Source organism: Sarcophilus harrisii, chromosome 1, assembly GCF_902635505.1.
Source record: "Sarcophilus harrisii chromosome 1, mSarHar1.11, whole genome shotgun sequence".
Lineage (NCBI taxonomy): Eukaryota > Metazoa > Chordata > Mammalia > Dasyuromorphia > Dasyuridae > Sarcophilus > Sarcophilus harrisii.
Window position 1 is genome coordinate 98,630,399 of NC_045426.1, and position 18,640 is coordinate 98,649,038.

Genomic DNA, 18,640 nt, shown 5'->3' on the forward strand with positions numbered 1-18,640 from the left:
CAGAAAGAAATTAAGAGTCAGCATGTCATAATGAATTAAGAGCTGGCCTCAAACCCAGGGTTCAAATCCTATTCTAACCTGAGTGTATGACTACAGGCAAATTAATTCTTTAACTTTTCAGTGTAGTTGACAACTTTCAGATGGTAAAGTAGCAGCCTGCATTGGTAAAGAGGATATTGCCTTATTTGGAATTTATATTAATGAAATTGCATCTCCATTCTCTATATTATAAGAATTTTACTAATCTCCAGCTGATGTAGCTGGTATATTTATTTTCAGTCCTCTTTCATTCTGCTTTATCATAAATGGTAAGGTCTTTTTACCTAGCACATTTCTGTAGAATTAAAGCAAAGAAGTGATCTGGTGGGAAAAAAAAGCCTGTAAATGTAGTCTGTACTGATTATTGCTGGAATTTACTAGAATTGAATATACTCCAATATGTTGTATTTACTTAACAGAGTCATTCTAAAGCATTCAAATTGTCTAAGAATCACCTTTGATTTTTAAAAAATTGGAAAAAATAAAATTCTAAAATAAGAGCCAAAAGGAAAGAACAAAACTAGAAATGAATGGCTTTTCTTGAGTGAGAGAAATATGTCTTTGACACATCTTGGCTCAATCTACACAATTGGGTAGAACTTTAAGCACCAAGTCAACTATCTAGCCATTTGCAAATATTTGCTTCCAGTGAAAAGGTTTTCACTGGAATCAATCCTAGGGTATCTTTCCTAGTATCCTGCAGTTGAGTGGTTTTTGCTCTCTGAGAACAAGTTCTCCAATTAAAACATCTACTGAACTGTCCCAAACTCCAGAGCTATGTTTCCAGGCGTAGTAGAAATCACACTGATTCCAAAACGCTTGCATGAAAAGGCTTTTCAAAGTCTCATAAGACTACTGCCTGCCTTTGCTTGGCTAGAAAAAGAAAGGAAGGAAAAAAAAAAAAAAAAGAAAGAAATTCTTGGATTTATTCTTCAAACTGCCTGCATGTTTGATGATATCATCTTTGTGTTGGATTGTAAATGTATGAATCGTCCCTCAGTTATTTGTCCAGCAATAAAATTTGTATGGAGTGGCATCCTTTCCTGGCCAAAGAGAATGTGGTCGTGGCTTCCAACATAGCTTACTGCGGCAACTACTTGTCCCTTGTGGGACCAGACAGGGGTGGATCCTTTCTAGTGTCTGGGTGATTTGGTCTTCATTTTACATTCCACAGCATCATGGAGTAATAGGGCTGGAACATATCTGGAGAGGTCATCAAGGACTGTAATTAAGCATCTATAGAAAAAGAGCTCGCTCTCTCTTATTTTTTTTTTCTCCTTTAACACTTCCCATAAACAAGAATTCATATCCTCACTTGACAATACATTTTATCTTGGGCCTTTTAGAAAGTTTTTTTTTTTTCCTCAAAGATCTAATATGAACATCTCACCTGTTTAATTTTTAGCTCTCTAGGAAATGATTAGTTGTTGAAGAAACTTCATCATTAAAATCTTTTTGTGTCTGAAAACCATTACACAAACTGCATTCTTCATACCTTCCATGCTTCTTGCTCCTTCCCTTCCTTCCCTTCTCTCTTTTTTTTAATAGTTCCTTTCCTTTCCTTCCTCATCTGGATTTATATCATGGCTCTAATATTTAGTATTTGTATGAATTTGGATAAACCATTTAAACGCTTAAAATTATTATTATTATTAATTTTGTCTGTGTGAGAGGCAAAGGGGATTAAGTGACTTGACTTGCCCAGTGTCACACACCTAGGAAGTGCTAAGTGGCTGAGGCCTCTTTCCCTCCCCCCACTTAAACTCTTGGATTTCAGGGTTTACATCTCCAAAATTAAAGGGTAGGACAAGATAGTTTTTAAAAACTAGAGTATTTGTTATAATGCTCATTTTCTTAATGCCATGTTTTTCTCTCCATCCTTTCAAAGGATTTTTAATACTGTTTCAGATTAGGAGTGAACACTAAAAAGAACTGAGGTGAAAATGGATATATTAGAAATCTAACAAAGCAGGGTTTTTTCTTATTCCTTTACTTTAGAAAATTGGGGTGAACCTCTACATATTCATGAGCTCCACACACTACATTTATTTAAAATATGAGTTTATAGTTTTCCCATCTGTTAAATGTAGAGTGGATAGAGCACTGGGCTTGAAGGAAGTCAGGAAAAACAGTTCAAATCTAGTCTCAGATACTTACTAGCTGTGTGACTTTTGCTAGTCATATAACTTCTGTTCGCCTCACTTTTCTCATCTACAAAATGTACTGACTTCTCAGGATTGTGGTGAGGATCAAATGAGATAATAATTGTAAAGCACTTAGCATAGTGCCTGGCACATGATTAGCACTATATAAATGTTAGTTTTCCTTATAGTGGTTCTTGTTATAATATCTTTTGGTTCCTCCCAGCTCTAATATTCTATGATTCTAAACTGTCAGTAGAGTTAGGTAAACATGTATACACACACACACACACACACACACATACAGAGAGAGAGAGAGAGAGAGAGAGAGAGAGAGAGAGAGAGACAAAGACAGAGAGACAAAAAGAGAAAAATAGGGGTGGGGTGAGGTTGAAGTTATGTCTCATTTCTATTATATTAATTTTACAAAATATCTTCTTCATACCACCCCTATAAGGTAGGGAAAATTTTATTATCTTCATTTCATAAATGAAATTGAGGCTAAACAATAAGCCAGGATCAATCAGCTTTTAAGTTCTGAAGGTAGAGTTGATTAGTTTCATTTATTTATTCAGCAAGTTCTTGTCAAACTCCTATAATCTATCAGACCCTTTGCTAAACATTAGTAATACAAAGACACAAATGAAATGATGCTTTTTCAAGGAGTTTATATTCTAATGAGGAAGAAATAGAATGCACATAAACATTTAAATACAAAATCTATAGAAAGTATTTGGGAAGGAGGGTCCAAAAGGACATGATGCTGGAGCTATAATCTCTATAATAGAGATTCTAGAGTAGTATATGAGGAGGAAGTACATTACAGAAAGAAGGAAACCAGGCAGAGATTTGGCTTCTGGATCCCAATGAGGTTTTTTTCACTGATCCATTATAACCTCTCCATTATGAGAAATCTACAGTACCAAAAATTGGGTTCATTTGGGAAGAATTTGACAAAATAATGCCAATGATTCAAAAGGAAAATTTTAATGGCACTTTTTTTAATCACTCACATTTACTAACACTACGAATCACTCTAGAGTCAGTCAGAGGCAATTCAATATAGTAGACCCAGTGCTAGCTTTAGAGTCAGGAATATCTGACACAATTGTATGACCAAGAGTAAATTATTTAACTTTTTTCTGCATTAGAAAATTCACTTAAAGTATAAATTGCTGATAAATTACTGATCTGCTTCAGTGAAGGAAATTTCTGCAACTAGAAGTTTCATGAAATTACACAGATTTGGACCTCTGCCATTCCCCCCACTAAAACAAAACAAAAAATACTCCCATCATTAATATATTCCTTATTCATGAGATAGGATGTATATACCAGTCCCAGTTCTTGTAGGGTGACATCATTGATTCATCATGTCAAATGTGTTCTGTTTTGTTTTTGTTTTGTTTTTTTCTGAATCAATTCAGTATTATGAAAATCAGGTGCTTCCCGTGCATCTTCCTGTAGTTGTGATATTAGGTAGAGATAACCCGTATTGTACATTTCTTTATAATTATGCATTATTTGTTAAATCAATGAAATAATAATTTATCAGTATTGATTTATTGAGTTCATTATACTGATCTAATGACTTTAGGCAATAAGCAGCATAAATCACTCATGAAATTCTTTCTGGTGATTCCATTTCTCAGAAGAATGTGACTGTAGCAACTGCCCATGAGAATGTTTGATTTTTTTTTTTTTTCTTAAGCGCTAATGAGATATAATGGCCTTGGAATCAAGGAGAGCTGGTTTCAAACTTCACTTTTAAAAATTACTAGCTACATGATTGGAGCAAGTCATTTAACTTGTCTGAGCCTCAATTTACTCATCTGTAAAGCAGAATAGTAATGCTAAATATCCTACAAAATTGTTGTGAGGCTTAAATGAGATAATGTATGCAAAGGGCTTTTAAAACCTTAAAATGTCATGTAAATATTAGCTAAATTCTTAATGAGATTAGAAATTAAGCAGATTGTCAGCTCCAGGTTGCCATGAAAGCCTTATAAAATAGCACAATCTGTGCTTTGTCATAATCTGCCTTTTAAAGGTAATTGCAAGGAGGTATCAGGGAAGAACTCAGAGGACAATGCAGTGTTCACCCAGCTGCTGCTGTCATCACAGAAGTCAGCCACAGAATTGTAAAGGAGCCCACTGCTGTATCTGAAGCCTGCTCTCCAGAATGGATGCTTCCCAGCCACAAAGAGAGGCTAGTTCCCTGATATCTAACCAATTACCTAGATCCAAAACACATCTGTACCAAGAAAGAGCTCTCTTACCAAGAGCATGTTGTTTTAGGGAAGGAAGACGAGTAAAGGAAACATAGCTCTAGGCCCATCAACAATTAAATCCAAAGGCAGTTTACCTCTAATTGAAAACATGTGAGACTTAAAAAAAAAACTCAAGGTCCTATATCCTTGGTGCTTAGTTATCACATAAACACAGTCAGGGCCGGAGAATTGGAAAGACAAGTCACCTAGTTTTCATTCATAAAGTGTGAGGATTGTAGACTCAGCCCCTCCCTTAATACTTAATCCTGTTGCATCAGCAAACTGGAAGATTACTCTTGTGATTGATGTTTTCGCTGGGTTAAGCTCTGTCACAAACTAAATCATCTTCTAACCAAGGTAGGCCGTTGTCCAGTTAATGGGCATTGGTTGTGCTTCTCAAATTTTTGGGTCTTAAGACCACTTTACAGTCAAAAAATATTATGTGGTTTATATCTATTGATAGTTACTGTTAGAAATTAAAACATGTTACTACTACTATAAAAATTATTTTGACCTCAGGGAACTCATCCCCAGTGAGAATCTGTATGCCACACTTTAAAAATTGTTGATCTGTAGAGCGATCATTTGATTTTCCAGTCAAGGAAAGAGGTCCTACAGAGGGAGAAAAGTAACTACTGATCTTAACCAAAGAGTCTTCAAATGGCATTTAATTACTCAATGAATGTTCAGGAAATATGATGTCTTATAACTTAAAACACTAAGGCATCACATGATGCTGTCATATGATGATTTGTACCCTTACTCAATTTTTTTCACATTCCTTTCCTCACACATACATATTCCCCTCTTCCCCCCAAGACAATCTGAAAAGCCACATTTCACAAAAGCAAAATATTACATTGGTTGTCTTGAAAGTCATCTAAATCTTGCAGAGTGAGGGCAGGAAAAAAAGGACATTCCTAGTTTTCCAAATCCCTTGTCATCTTTCTGAACTCTTTAAGCTCCAAGTATATGTCCTCCTCTCTCCACACCCTGGGTAAATGAGCTGGGGCTATTTTTTACTAAATTGGAAAAAAATGAAAATGAAGATAATTCTTGACCCAATAACTATTGACATTTTTATATTTTAAAGATTACAGATGACTGAATATATTATATCCTTGGAACCTGAGGCAAGCATAGGATAAATGACTGGCATTTTTCTAATTCCTCACACAATATTCCCTTTCCTATCTCTTTGCTTCTGCACTGATTGTACGCCCAAAAAGCTGGATCCTCCATTCTTTGTCTTTGTCTCTTAAAATCCTTATTCTCTTTCAAAACTTAGCTCAAATGCCACTCTCTATATGACACTTCTTCTAATGATCAAAGTTACCACTCAACCCCACAAATGTTCAAAAAGTTCTTAATGATTACTTTTCCCATGGTTATGTGGCTAGTAAATGTCACATTCAGAATTTGAATTCAGGTCTTCTTGACTCCAGCTTGAACCCTGGATCCACTACACTATGCTGTCTAGGAAGTGTGGAATTTAAATCAAATATATCAATATGGTGAATACCATTCATGTGTCACTCAATAATTATTTCCTGGTTACATGAAATGAGAGTGGGTGGAGTATTTCTAGTAGTATTTCTATAATTACTGCTTAAGTATTTAGTCAACCAAGTAATAAATGACCACTAGTCTAGAGTTAATATTAATGTATGATAAATTAAGAAAGAACACATTAAATTACTAGACTGTCTGAAAGCTTCCTGGTGATAATCCTGCTTTTCTTAGAGTTAGCCCAAGACTCAGCTTCTGTCATGGTAGAGCCATCTTGGACAAGTATATCTCTCCATAATTGCTGTGATACATTGAAAAGATCACCAAGTGACAGCACTAGAGAGATTCAGAAGTTACAGGGCCTGTTTACTTTCCATGGAAATTATAATTTCAGATTAAATGTAAAGTATTCAAAATTATCCTAATTAAAATATCTAGAGTTATGACTCAAAACATATAACCCTCATCTGAGTTTTTACTTACTGCCTCAGTAAAACTTGTAAACTGTGGTTTTAAAAGTCATCATATTCATTCTCTTTGGTAAACTTCTTTTAGGTGAACCAAAAAAGGTATAAGATCTAGTGTGAGTTTGGGAAACAAACCTAAAGATGGTGGGGAAAGTGAAATCTTATAAAGAAAGAATAATGATTTAACTTTCCTAATAGTTACAAGCTAATAGTAGGTTGTAGAGGAAAGCTAGAAAGATATTTCAGTTCACTAGAGAGAGGAAAGGGAGGAGTCTAGAAAAGAAAGCCATGATTGTTTTAAAATTAATAACGTGTGTTTTCTAAAGTTGAAACCCTGTATCCATCTTTAAATTGTGAAGAATCAAGAAATAAAGGAAATAACAGTGGTGTCCTAGAGCTGCCTCATTCTGGCTCCCAAGAACCAAATGTGTTTTTAGTGCATTTATATTTTGGAAATCAGGAAATGCTACAAACTAGTGCTTGATTTATTGCTTTGTTGGTTAAGTGTAAGAAAATAATAGAGAAAATGTTGATAATGCAGATTAAATTTAAAACCAATACATTCCTAGAGATATCACAAATATACTACATATGTGTGTGTATATATATATATATATATATATATATATATATATATACATACATACATAGGGGAAGTGGATAGGGAATACCAAGCCTGGAATCAGGAAGATCAAAATTCAGAAACTTATTAGCTATGTGATCCTAGACATGTCATTTAACCCATTTGCCTGAGTTCTTCATCTGTAAAATAAACTGGAAAAGAATATGGCAATCCATTCCAGTATCTGCCAAGGAAACACCAAATGGAGTCAAAAAAGTCAGATGGGCCTGAAATGAATGAACAAATGTGTGTATATAAAATATACATATCATGTTGTTATAATGCTTTAACAATTACAAAATGCTTTCCATGAAATAGTACTTTGGGGTAAGTAATATACATCATTATTTCAGTCTTAAATTATAGGAAATAGGAACTGACAGGTGAAATGATTTACTCAATATCACACAGGAGGGTGTAACTTATCCATAGCTAGTTAAGAGAGAGCACTGGAATTCCAAGAGACATATTCTGACTTGAGAACAAATTTTCCTCACATATATAAACTATAAACAAGTAGATGAGTTGTAATCTAAGAACCATCCCATGATTTGTTCTCTCCCTCTCCAGCCTACCCCTCAAAAAATGTGATTGAATTGTTCTTCATTTTTGTCCTTCCTTTCTATTTTGCATTTTAGTTATATTTATTTCTTTTTTAATAGAATTTTATTTTTTCCAAATGCATGCAAAGATAGATTTCAACATTTACCTTTGCAAAACTTTGTGTTCTAAATTATTCTCTCTCTTTTCCCTGCCCCCTCTCCAATATTTATTTCATTTCTATAAAACTTTATTAAGTGGCTAGCAAGTGCATCATATAGAATCCTTAGTAAATTCTATAAAAGTAAAGATCATATCTTATCAATGTTTTGTATTGTTCTTTATGCTCAGTATTCTGCCCAGACTAGACAATACATATCTGTTAAATCAAATTTAATAAATATATTACTTAAATCAGTGTGATATAGTTTAATAAGATGATTTGAGTTTTTATTATTACATACTTTTCTTCCTTCCAAGGCTGATTAGCTCCTGAACACATACCCATCCCAAGTGACACTTTTGTGCTATGCTTCATGTGGAACTCTAGTTTCAGGTCAAAACTGGACTCTGGGCAAAAGACAGAGTTGAGGGGTCATCCTGAATTCTAAAATAATCCTCTGAAATATTTTATCTGACAATGATCTGCCCAGTTTTTACTCAGCCACAACACATGGCTACATCTTTTTACTTCTCTCCTCTCACTTGCTTGATCTTTTGTTTTCTTCTCCTATGTACCAATTTCCCTTAATTCTGCCTCAGGCTTGTCAGTCACCCCCAGGCCTTGAATTTACAGGTGGCCCAAGGGGTGGCCTAAAGAATAGTCAGGGAAGACTGAAACATGACCAAAAAAAATAGTGGGGGTGGGGAGTGACGAAGGTGGGGAACAGAGCCAAAACAAGGCAGAGTGACATTAGTCCAGTTATTTTACCACTCTGAGGTTCAATTTCCTCCTCTCTGGGCTGTTGTGCAAAAAAAAGTACTTTGTATACTTTAACATACTAATGTTCCTATAGACATGTGATCTGTTATCATTATTGTAGTTATAAATGATTGTAGTTTATCTCAGCCAATCCAAAATATATCAACACCATTTTCATGAACTGATTTGACCCCTGGTGTTTTCTGGCCAAGAAGGACTATCTATTGCCTTTGAAGGGTCTGATTTCAAAGGTCATTGCAGTTTATAATAGTAATCAAAACAATAAATAATTATGCAAGGCTATAATGAGCCATTTTTGCACCTAGGGCAAGAAATATTAAATAAGCTTACAGTTTAAGTGTGAGGGTAGTGAGATAGGGTATGGTGATGGAAGCCTGGACATCACAAAGTCACTGCTAAGAAAGTCACTGTCAGGAACAGTGATGAGAGTCAACATCTGGTAGTTTCCTATTCTAAATAAACATTTTTGTAAACTTCATATAGATGCTAACCCCAAGTGTTTCTATGCTATGAAAATGTAAGCAGACCCCACTCTAAATCTTGGCATCCGATGAAAAAGCTCCAATCACTCCACCCTGTTTTAGTTCTATAATCATACACTTCTTAAGGTAAGGAGAGTAGTATTTCTAGCCCTTTTCTAAAGCATCCATCTTGATCCTGGATTGCTAAATCGCTAACCAACCAGTCCTTCTATCTTCCCCTGCCTCCTCTTCCTCTATTTTTCTTTATTCTCTTCTCCAATCCATTCTTCCAAGTCCAAAATGGTCCACAATTGGGCTACGTGATGAGAGTTAAGTGGGTCTGAGTATGGCTGGGCCATCCTTCCATCCAACTCAAACCTTGAAAGGTAATAATCATAGATCATACACAGATCTTACATAATTGCTTTTGCTTTCAAAGTGATTCCCTAGATTGGTGACTCTGTTTAAGTCTTTTCAAATATGAAAATTAAACTTACTTGCTCACATTTCTTCTAAATGTGCCTGAACTTATACTGCTCTCCGGTGGGGATCACTGAGCTCTAACAGCAACTCTAGTTCAATCTATAAACTCTGCCTTAAGCGAGTAGAACATGTAAAGTGTATTTGATTTTGGATTGGGAAATGTCACGTTTTGGCTTGGAAATACCTAACTCCCTGTGTGCAATAAATGAGCTGTCTCTGCATGTGCATTTTCAATTCTTACACAAGAAATGAAAATTTAACTCCTATTATTACTCTTCTCTGTGAGGGATTCAGATAAAGAGCCTCTCTAAAGGAAGGAGATACAGCATGTCCCTCCTTTTTCTGTCCAATTATACTTGGCACATGGGTTTCCATTCTTGTTCCAAGCATTTTTGAGCTGTAAGGAGTACAAGAGAGATTACTTGTATGGGACACATCAGATATAGCACATGTTGGAAATAGTTCCACTGTTGAATTAAATCCCAAATGGGATGAGACTAAGGAGGTAGGAACACTTTCCAGATCAGTGTTGAACAAATAGGTAATAATAGACTTCTTGACATAGGAATGTGACAGGTGAGAAAACATTTAAGGGGCTCTTGTGAATATTGAAAAAGCAATTTACCTGAACATCTTGAAGCATAATTATGAGCATTTAAAATTATCAAGGGGCTCTGAAAAAATAAGTTTTCTAGTTGCTTTTTATTTTTATTATACTGCCATTTCTGGGTACCCGCGTATGTTCATGTGCACACACACACACACACACACAACACACACAACACACACACACACACACACACACACACACACTGCAGTCTTCTTCCCTATGTCTCAGAATTAATTGAAAAGTGGAGTGCACAGTATGCAAGCTTCCATGATTAATTTGAATTATTCACATTTTTCCATCACTTTCTAAACACTAAACAATAAACAACAAAAAAAAATTAAGAACAAAAAACATATCAAGCCATGATATGTAGCATTAACCAATTTCTGAAGTGTAAAAGTTCACGGGTCACTTCAAGCTTCCTCACAGCCATTCATGTTCATTGTATCCCTCCATTCTTCCTTTCCCTATCCTCATACTCTGAACCTCTGTTAGATTGCTCTTTGTATTAGATCCATATCTTTTCTCTGAAAATTATTTTGCATATACTGCTATTTTACTAATATGTGTTTATGTTATTTCTTTCTAGATAGCTTGCATGTTTCATGGAGGTAAGGACCATTTCATTGTGTATATTCTCAGCACTTAGAAAAGAATAGAATAAATAGGTGTTGAATTGAATTGAATGCTTATTGAGAAAGGTCAATCCCAGAAATTCAAATCAAATTGAAAAATAGTTGTTCAGTAGATGGGACATTGGAGTGAGTGTGGGTTAAAATCCTACATCTACAACTTGGTAGAGCTTAGATTAATCATTTCCCCTCAATAGGTCTCATTTCTTTATATATAAAACCCCTTCGAGCTCTAGGTCCTACTGTAGAAACCTAAGTATAGAGAGAAAGCTGGTAGTAGAATTTAGAGTCTCTAGTTTTTAAATGTTAGCTTAAGAAGAAATGCCACAGATATCCCAGTTTTCTCTGTACCTGTGTCCCTTTTTAATATGTAGATGTCCCCAAAAAATAAAAAAAGAAATAAATCAATCTTTCTAATCATATACATTAAATCAAAAATATTCTAGTTTCTAATTTCTCTGCCAGAGCTGGGGATGGGGTGGGTGGGTGGAGCTTCCTATTAATTGTGATGTTATCAAATTCCCAACCTGGAGTTTCGTTAAGTTCTATCTCTTAAGCAACTAAAGGAAAATATTCAGAGAAAGAAACTATTTGGGACATGGGAACATAATGACTGTCTGGTACACTTACTTAGTTTAACATTGGGATTTCTGGTAAAACATTTTGGAAAATTATGGATTTGGAAGACCTTTGATTGGGAGCTTTAGATGGGCTACCTTAACTCCTTATTTAAAGGAGAATAAAGAGGGGGTGGAGAGAGAGAGAGAGAGAGAGAGAGAGAGAGAGAGAGAGAGAGAGAGAGAAGGGAGCGAGGAAGGAGGAGAGGGATGAAGAAAAGGGAGAGGCAGAGGAGAAGAGGGGGGAAGGGGAAACAGAAAGGGAGGGGGAAGAAGGGGCAGGGAGAAGGAGATGGAGGAGGGAGAAGGAAAGGGAGGGGATGGAAGTGAAACAGGGAGAGGGAAGGAAGGAGAAAGGGAGAAAGGACAGTATAAAATAAGTAATGTAGTATAGCAAATAAAAGTGTGAGATTTGGTTTTAGGAAATCTTTGGATCAAATCTTGTTCCTGATACTTATTAGCTATGTTTCTCTGATTAATTCACTTAACCTCAGGCATGACATAAAATTTATAAATTAGGTTAAAAAGCAGGTCCAAACTTCATGGTTATTGGAAACTACTACACCACAGTAACATACTCCTAAATTATTGATGGACAAGTGACCTAGGGATTTGCACCCAGAGGACTTGGGTTTGCATTCTGATTCCACTCATTTTCTGTGTTGCCCTGAGCCTCAGTTTCTTCATCTGTAAAATAAAGCAGGGTAGACTAGATGGTCTCTGATATCTCTTTCTTCTAAATCTACTTTTATAGAGAATATATTACAGAGTGATTAGAGCATGGATTTTAAGTTGAGAAAATATGGGTTCAAATGCTGCCTTAAAGATTTAGTAGCTGTTTGATTTCAAGCAAAATATTTCATCTCTATCAATGGCAGTTTCCTCATCTGTAAAATGGGGATAATGTTGGCCCTAAATCTATAAGGTTCTTGTAATGAGCAAATGAGACAATTCTTATAAAGTGTTTTACCAACATCGGAAGTACTAAATGAATGCAAGCTTTCAAAATTCTGCTGGACTTCATTCACTGGGACAATAGGAAGTATCCTTTCTAACATAGATACCCATGTGCTGCTGTTTGACTGCATTTGTTCCTTGGCACTTGAAGCATAGTTTACAGTACCTGCTTTCCTCTTCCCTTACATTTCTCTGTCATGTTAAAACATGATCTCAAGGCACACAAGCTTGATAGGAGATGACTGTACTCAGGATGTTTCGGTCTCTGTTCCTTTGCCACATACCATCCAGATCCCTCATTTATCACCCTGCCACTCAGCAGGTACTTGACAGAAAGCAATTTGCTTATTATTAATTGCTGGGAAACTGCAAGTAGGGAGATCTTATCCATTCATCTTCTCCTCCCTATAAAACTGACATTCCTTATTTGTGATAAAAGAAGAGATTAATGAGATTTATAGGGCACATTAGCACTGAAGGGACCTAGTATGCAAGGAAGGCACAGAGAGAACTTGGGCCTAGGTGGAAGCCCACTACCCAGGAAACAAAGAGTTAATACAGACAACTCCAAATGAAATGTTGGACTGGATTCCTGATTCGCACATGCAGAGGAATGAAAACAAGACTGCATTTGAGTCATCAAGAGCAGATGGAAAGGAATGATAGTCATCACTTTTTTAAATTTTTTTTAATTCATGGAAATGGGCTCATTCTATCAGGCCATTTGCAGATTCTTTCTATTCAAGAACCTTCACAAGATTCTTAAATTTCTGCCAACTGCTATATTTCTACCTTTTAATCAAAGAAAGCTGCATTGGGAGGCAGAGATTACATTTGAGCAAGCAGTTTGTTTCCAACTTTTTGTGCTGATCTCATAAAAAAATAAGATTTAAAGCTGCAAGGGACCTAAAGATTCATCTAGTTTAATTCCTTTCATTTTACAGAGGAGGAAACTGAGGCCAGAAATCAAGTAGCTTGCCCAGAACAACAGTAAGTAGCAGAATCAAGAAAGTTATCCAAGTCATTTGACTCTGAATCTAGTAAAAGATTATAATGCCTGTGGGCAAACCCAAATGAATGACAGTTCTAACATATCACATGGATTATTGTCTGAAAGGAGTGGGATTGTACTCAATTCAAAAACATAGTACTGAGCAATGGACACAGAACTGAATTTGACTATATTTGAATTCTGAACAATGAAAAGGAAAAGTTTACAATATATTATCAGAAAAAGGCATTTAGAGACAACCTGGTGAACAAGTAAGTGGACTGCTTATAATCTGAGAGTCTTAAAAAATTACTTTGCTCAAAGTGTTTTCCCCACTGATCTGCCATTGAACCAAGAATTATCACAATTTAAAGTCATTCTGAGATAATACAGTGTTTCAAAAAAGCATCTAATAAATTTGAAATGGTTTAATTTATTAGGATCACTCAGTTACATAGGTGGAAAGAGTACCTAAAATAACAGCATCAGAGATCCATTAATATGCCTTTATAATTTCATTTCTCCCGTTATTTCCAATACCAGATCTGTCAGACTAGATTTCCCTCTATTCCCCCATATGCTATGTCCCTTTCCACCTCTCCACATGCAGGTGCTCATACCTATGATTTATGCCTTATCAACATTGCACTGAATAAATAAAATAAAGGCAGAGAAGGTTTCTTAGAGTACCCAACACAGGATGGTACTTTCTTTAAAGGAAGAAAGAGACCAACACATTAAAAATATATTTTTGGGAAATCCTGGGTGAACTGACATACAGTGGGATAAAAGGGGTAGATTATAAGTGAAGGACCAAAAGAAATGAGATTTAATAGTACCCTAATATAATAGCAGCAGTAACAGAAAAACTACCCCCATCAATAAAACATTGGCATGTATATCACTCTTAGAAAGTTTGCTAAGCACTTTACACATGTCGTTTCATTTAAATCTCCCAAACACACACCAAAAAGTGAAGTAGACACTATAGATATTAAATCCCCATTTTATAGATGAGGAAACTGAAGTTCAAAGAAATAAAATATCTTACATATGATTACAGAGGTTGGAGTTCTGGAGGTGGTATTTGAATCCAGGTTTTCCTAACATCATTTTTATAAGGCTGTATCATGACTAAAATAGTGCATAGTAGGAAAGATTGGAAGATTGAAATCACCAATTCTCACAATGGATACATGGGTATAATATCCCTTTTGTAAAACAGTGTTTATTTTAGAGATAAAATGTAACAGCACAAGACAATCATAGTTCTATTTGGATCCAATAGTTGGATATACCCACTACTTCATTTGTATTGGGTAGTCTTTGATTGATAAAGAGCATTTAGATAATAATCTGGTTAAATACATTTGGAGGTCTATTATCCTTATTGAGGAGAGGAGTTCTTAAATTTTTTTGAGTGATGAACCTATTCCCTTTGACAGTCTAGTGAAACCTGTGGACCCCTTCTCAGGACAATGCTTTTGAATGCATAAAACAAAATGCATAAGATTACAAAGGAAATCAAATGTTAGTGGAAACAAAAGATGTAATTTTTTCCCATTCAGATCTATGGGCTGCCTATAATCTCTCCATGTATTGCTAAATTATTCTATCCCAGGAATTTTTAAATACTTTACTGTAGCACATTCAACTTCACTTATCACAAAATAAATATTCCTACAGCATAGAGAACTATATTTTCTAGCGGTAGTAATTTATGCATTTCTTAGTGTCCTCCTTTGGCCTCCCCTTAAAATTGACTTCAAATACTTTCTATCTGTGTAATCCTGGGCAAGTCATTTAATTATGCTTGCCTCAGCTTACTCATTTGTAAAATGGACTGGAGATGAAAATGGCAAACCACTTTAGTGTTTTTCCAAGAAAATCCTAAATGGGGCCATGAAGAAAAGGACATCACTGAGAGAATGAGTGAACAACATGACCTTCCCTCCAAGTTTTTTTAGCCTAGACTGCTATCTGCCATGGCTACTTTTTGAGAAAGATGTAAAGAAAGTCCAAGAATTCAATTTCTAAATTAATAATGTTTGTGATCTAACAGATTAAATATAGCTAGACCAAATATAGCAGTTGTTCAGTAACTGGTAATGATAATGATGATGACTTGAATGATAATAATTAGAGCAATATAACACAATTAAGAAATAACATGAAGAACTACCTTATTAGGTCAGGCTGAGTGGTAGCACCAAAAACATTCAGAAAAGGGAGAGATCCCAGGGAATGGCATAATTAGCCAAGGAAGGCTTTACCAAGGAGGAGAATCTAAAGTCAGAAATTGTAGAATGGACTGGATCTGATTAGGTTGAGAGGAAAGAAGAAATCACAGGTATGAGCACTTGTATAAGGAAAGGTGGAGAGGTGGAAAGAACATAGCATATGGGGGAATAGAGGGGAATCTAGTCTGACAGAATTGGTATTGGAAAAGAAGAGGAGAAATGAGATTATATATACATATTAATTAATCTGTAGTGGTGTTATTTTAGGTACTCTTTCCACTTACGTAAATTATAACCCATTTCATTCTTTGTGATTCTCATTTATCTTTCCACCAATGTCCTCTTTTTGTATCTATCCAATATCCCAAAAGCCTTTTATTTCTGTTCTTTATTGAATCAGTTAGAAGAGAAAACATGGAATAGCAAGTAGAATGATAGAATCAGAATCAGGAAAGCCTGGGTTCAAATAATGCCTCTAACATGAGTTGTGTGGTCTTGGGTAAGTTGCTTTGGCAATTCTCTCAAATTATAGATTTTTACAAGGCTATGATCTAACTCAATGAAAGTAGCTTTCATGCTGAAGAAATCACAGGTCCTTGTATCTTAGAGGGCAGCAAGGTGGTTTGGGGGATGTCTTTTTGTTATCTTTACTTCCATTATTTGTTATTGCTATTGTTTAATGGTATCTGACTCTTCACAAACCCATTTGGGGTTTTCCTGGCAAAGATATTAGAGTGGTTTGTCATGTCCTTCTTCAATTCATTTTCCAGATGAGTAAATGGAAGCAAACAAAAGTAAGTGACTTGTCCAGGATTGCATAGCTAGTATTTGAGGCCAGATTTGAAGTCAGGAAGATGAATTTTCCTGAATTCAGACCCAGCATGCTTACCATCTTGCCACCTAGCTACTGACTTTTGGCCCAATATAATTTTTAATCATGTATGTTCTTGATAATACCTTTCAGACCACTTCTCATAAATCATCATTAGTACAATGTGGTACCTTCCCTCCATAAGCATCTCTCTGACTATTTCTTTTTGAGTAATTTGCAGTTTTGATTATTTCAGGGTTGTATTGTTTCATGACTCAGACATCATCATTCTAACAGTTGACATTTCTATAGTTGTAATATAGTTTACCTCACATATTACTTCATGTTTTCACACTTCCTGTAAGGCATTATTATCCCTATTTTTTTTTCTATGAGGGAATTGAGGCTCATAAAGTTAAATGACTCCCTCTCATATAGTATCCAGATCTGTATTAATTTCAAATCTAGTGTTTTTGCATCAAACAACCCTACTTCATATAGCAGCACCAAAATATTATTGTTACTAAAAGATGTGGAGGGGAGAAGTTTAGTATTGTTGACAGTCACACACAGTGCATGAAATGTGATCTAGTCTGATGTCTACCCATTCAATTATGAGCCAGATCATTATCCATTTAAACTAAGAGAGAAATATATGTAATGTCAAAGAATGCATTCAAATTGTTCCTCTTTTCTTTACCTGTGTGATCTTGAACAACTATCTTCATTTCTCTGTCTCAGCTTCCTCAACTAAAAAGTGTGAGAATTAGACCAGATGATCTCTAAGGTTTCTTTTAGTTTTGAATCTATAATGAGAAACACAGAGGCAGGCAGACACAAAAAGGTGGAGAGAAGCACAGAGAGAAAAAGAGGAAAGGAGAGAGAAGAAGAGAAAAGAAGAGATATGTAGAAGACAGAGAAAGAGATAGTTTTATCATATATAGATACAGATAAATAATTATACAGAATAACAATGGATTGCTCTTTTTGTTTCATATAAAAGTCTTGAAATATGGATTTTAATTTAATTTGTTATTCCCTTTTGAGGATATGACAATTATTTGGTCATTGATTGGATTTCACTGAAAGAAATTAAAGTATTTCAGGGGTCAATGTATTCAATATCATCTTCAAATTGAGGCATTTTAAAATTCCCATCAAGAGATTGGGTAGACAAAGGAGGAAAATTATGAAGGTCCTTAAAATGTCAGTACTCTTTTAATAATGGAGAAGTATGGTAGGTTCTCAAGCAGAGGAGAGACAATGAAAGCAGTATTTTAGGAAGGTTATTCTGGAATTTATGTTTCAGTTTCTTTTACCATTTAGGAAGATCGCCTGAATATGTTGGAAAAGAGAGAAACTTGAAAGCATAAGACCATTTAGGAGACTGCTATTGTGAACCAGGCATGGTTAGAATCAGAATAAAGAAAAGATTGCTACCATAAATAATCAGCAGGATTTGGTATCTGTGTAAACATAAGGAATGTAAGAAAATGGAGACGTCATTTTCTATTCAGAATCATGGTAAGTAGGACAATAACAATGTCATGAGAGAGACATTTGCAAGGTGAGTTGTAAAGTCTTTCTTGCTCTTCATCTCCCTTCAAATTAGATTTTTCTTTTAATCCAACTCCTCTTAGAAGACAAGAGGGTACATATTTTCCCTATTTTTCCTTCAGTGCAATGGTAATAAAAGGCCATTTCAGAAGAAAAGCATGATAAGAAGATAATAGATCCCCTCCTATTGTTCACCTTATAGTGCCAAATATAAATTGCTTCAGTTTATTTTAACAGCCATAGTTGGTGTCAGGACCCTTTCTCAGCTCAGTCACTCAACAGATAAGAATAATATTTTATCTATGATCTACTTTTATATTTCTAAACTATTTATTAACCTGTGATCACAGATTTAAATTATATTTTAAGGGTTTTAAGCAAATCCTGCCAAAATCAATTATATTTAGATGCTAGACTCAACCACAGTAAGCGCCTAATTTGTTTCATTGAAACTTGAACTGACAGTGAGTAAAGTGGCTTCCTTTTTCTTCCAACCAGGCATCCCCTTCTGCCCAAATTATGATAAACTGTGCAAGTTTATCTTTCTCTATCTTTCCCCAAGAAGTCAGGATGTAGATATGCTGAAGTTGTTTTCAAGTAGAGTATTCACTGTTAAAGTAAAAATGCCCACCTTGTCTAGGCTAATACCCAAGGCTAATTCTGCCCTTAAAAAACAGAGATTGCTTCTTTCATTTCAAAAGGATTTCTGCAGCTGAGGGGCCCTTCCTGCCATGCAGATAAAATGTTATT

The 18,640-nt window shown here is 35.3% G+C and overlaps 1 long non-coding RNA gene across 1 annotated transcript in view; it reads left to right on the forward strand.

The window, feature by feature from the left end:
• Positions 1 to 11,285: 11,285 nt before the first annotated feature.
• Positions 11,286 to 18,640, forward strand: part of LOC116420492 — a 49,461-nt gene continuing 42,106 nt past the window's right edge. Inside the window, exons 1-2 of the long non-coding RNA XR_004230832.1 lie at positions 11,286 to 11,370; positions 17,660 to 17,857. This is a non-coding gene — a long non-coding RNA (uncharacterized LOC116420492). The remainder of the gene's footprint in view (positions 11,371 to 17,659; positions 17,858 to 18,640) is intronic.